Genomic DNA, 3458 nt, shown 5'->3' on the forward strand with positions numbered 1-3458 from the left:
TTTACTATTTTTTTTTAATACAAATAGCTCCATTACTTTCTAACCATAACAAAATTTAAAAAATAATTTCAAAAACCGATTACAAAAAAATATTTTAATTACAAACTTGATTTTCACTATTGCTATAAAATAGTCAAATCCGCCTTTAAAAAACCATTCGAAAGTCCCACAAACCACATGCATAAAAGAACAAACCCAAAATTACAAACAATTAACAGTCACGCTAAACAGTAATAAAATAACAAGAAATAAAGAAATTACATGTGCTTATATTCATGTTTTTGTTTGTTACGTTACTGATAATTATAACTAAATATTGATTTCTATAACTACACGTATATATAATTCAAAATAAGTCATATTTGTACAAGGTAAGCATAATGTAATGATTACATTATTCATGCATTCGTAAACTGAATAATCGAAATGATTTTCATAGAGTTTGTCTGAAAAATTAATAACTTCTAAGTAACCAAAAAGCCCACACCAGCAGCAAAAACCCGAGATCTAATCTGTCCTCATAAAGAATGAAAATCTCTAATAACACTCTTTGTGCTGGCCCCTAAAAGCGTCGAGATAAAACCCTTCATAATTTATTTAAATACAATATCTACAAAACTCATTTCCTGACCCGTGTCGGCCTAACCAACCCAAGGCATTAATTAGAAAAGATTAACAAACAATTAAAACAACCTAAAAATAGGGTCATATCAACCCCAAATCCCACCATTTCCGCCCCCGACGTAAAACTTACAATTCTCTTCAGCCGCCTCCCATAAAAGAAATTCGTCCTGCACGTGGTTTTTCGTCCTGCGAGACGCGCTTACACAAGACGTGAAAACGCGTGGACGTCGCGGCGTCACTGACGCTCTTCACTCGATGCAGTCTTCTTGTTACTACGTTCATTCATTATGCGCCGGCGCCTTTCTTCACCTGCACAAGGAGGCACAACACTAAATTTGTATCCTGGGTGAAGGAACCGAGAATTTTGAGAATTTGACAAAAGTAAGTTCGAGTTTAACTGAAATGGAATTCCGAATGGGAGTAACTATTTGCATGCTATGTCGAGTCAGGGTTGGAAAGTTTGATGATGTGGGGTGATATCGAGACGTTAATTGGAGAAAGAAACAGAATTTAAATACTCGTAAAATGTTGGCTTTGAAGTGAACGGTTTCAGGAGATAAAAGCGCGAATACAGAATTGTTTAAGAAAGTTGTATTGTTAATTTCTGTGATTTGTGCTGAAATGTTCGAATCAATTCTGCGACTTGGCCAAAAATCCAAAGTCTCAGTTTTATTTCATTTTTTGTGTAAAAAGTTTCACAGACAAAATTTTAATGTTTTCAAAACACAAATCTTGCATTTGTTATTTTTTAAATGCTATGACTGCAAAACTCGGTTTACATTTTTTAAATATGTTTGTTAAATGTTTGTTTTATATTTGTTTTCTTAACTTTTCTACATCTAAAATAAATTTGGACCTGAGTCTTAAAAGGTTAATATCTATTTTCACTATTATAAGAAATTAATTGCGAAAGTCTTAAAAGCAATATTAAATATGTAAATTATTATTATTTCCAAGTAGTTTTTTTATAAAATTGATAAAACACTTCAAAAAAATGTGTATTTTTTTAAAAATTATGTTGTTTATCTAAAAATATTGATATTTTGTGATTTACCTAGAGATTTGTTTTTAATTGGTTTTTTGTACATTGATAGAAGTGTACTAGAAAACAAAGTAAAAATTGTTTTTAAGTCAGGTTTCTGCTTAAAATTGGTGGATGCCCGGGAGAATTTAACATTACGAAAATTTTTATATTAAATGTGTAAATTATTATTATTTTTAAATAAGTTTTTAATAAAATTGATGACATTTCCAAAAAATGTGTTTTTTTTTCAATCATGTATATCTAAAAACATTGATATCTTGTGATTTACCTGGAGATTTGCTTTTAGTTAGTTTTTTGTGCATTGATAGAAATGCACTAGAAAACAAAGTAAAAATTATTTTTTTTAATCAGGTTTCTGCTTAAAATTGGTGGATGCGCCGGGAAAATTTAACATATTTTTTTATATTAATGTAAACTATTATTATTTTTAAGTAGGTTTTTAATAAAATTGATAAAACACTTCAAAAAAAATGTGTATTTTTTAAAAATTATGTTTATCTAAAAACATTGGTATTTTGTGATTTACCTGGAAATTTGTTTTTAGTTCGTTTTTTGTGCATTGATAGAAATGCACTCTAAAACAAAGTAAAAATTGTTTTTTTTAATCAGGTTTCTCCTTCAAATTGGTGGATGCGCCGGGAAAATTTAACATAATTTTTTTTTATATTAAATGTGTAAATTATTATTATTTTTAAGTAGTTTTTTTAATAAAATTAATAAAACACTTCAAAAAAATATGTATTTTTTTAAAATTATGTTTATCTAAAAACATTGATATTTTGTGATTTACCTGGAGATTTGCTTTTAGTTATTTTTTGTGCATTGATAGAAATACAGTAGAAAACAAAGTAAAAACTGTTTTTTTTAAATGTCAGGTTTCCGTTTAAGATTGGTGGAGTAAAAAATTTCACAGACAAAATTTTAATGTTTTCAAAACACAAATCTTGCATTTGTTATTTTTTAAATGCTGTTGTCTATGACTGCAAAACTCGGTTTACATTTTTTAAATAGATATTTTTGGATCTTAATTAATAAAAAAATAGATTTCGTGTTTTGGAAAAACGTTAGGAAGTGTTTCCAAAACCATAAACGTAATCGACTCTTTGTTGTTACCAATCGGAAACAAAAGCTTAACTTTAAAAAAAATGCCGGCAATAGACAATACTTCGCTACTTTATGAAAAAAACTCATAAACATTTAAATTTGTACGTTCATTTTTGAAGTTAACAATGTAAACATTGCAAAAGTTTAACAAAAGAAATGCAATTTGAACGTCCTTTGTTAGGTATAAAAATATTAATTAAAATGGCCTGAGGAAATATCTTTGTCGAACAAAATAATAGCAGCGTGTCATATGCAGGTAACCTAACCATATACATTTTACCATTGACACTGTATTCATAGCACATTTATAGGTATGTAACAAATTTAATTCCTTAATTTTAGAAATCTGTTTGATCATCTATAAACTATAATAGTTTTGCATTCAACAACAAACATCAAAACTACAACAAACTACAATAGAGGTAGCACAATCAGATCGTCCCATTTCCACAATTTCATTAAAATTTCAATTAATAGAAATCGAAATACGCTAAAGTCATTTATTACATCTCTGCAAACAACCGATTTTCAGCACGATTATCCTTTGCAATTACAGAGGAGGTTCGTTTTTTCCAACGTCAGATTCAGTAAAATAACAGAGAATAAGAAACTTCGTTGTTTCATAATGAGGATCAAATGGAGCAATGTCATTATTTGTGTTCCATTATTTAGTTAGAGTTACGCA

The 3458-nt window shown here is 28.5% G+C and overlaps 1 protein-coding gene across 1 annotated transcript in view; it reads right to left on the minus strand.

Moving 5' to 3' along the window:
• Positions 1-851, minus strand: part of LOC123013152 (latrophilin-like protein LAT-2) — a 63054-nt gene extending 62203 nt beyond the window's left edge. The window contains exon 1 of the mRNA XM_044411528.1: positions 755-851. The gene's annotated coding sequence lies outside the window, so the exon portion shown is untranslated. The remainder of the gene's footprint in view (positions 1-754) is intronic.
• Positions 852-3458: the final 2607 nt, after the last annotated feature.

Source organism: Tribolium madens, unplaced genomic scaffold (genome assembly GCF_015345945.1).
Source record: "Tribolium madens isolate multiple individuals breed KSU strain unplaced genomic scaffold, Tmad_KSU_1.1 Scaffold_96;HRSCAF=242;Tcas5.2_LG5, whole genome shotgun sequence".
NCBI lineage: Eukaryota > Metazoa > Arthropoda > Insecta > Coleoptera > Tenebrionidae > Tribolium > Tribolium madens.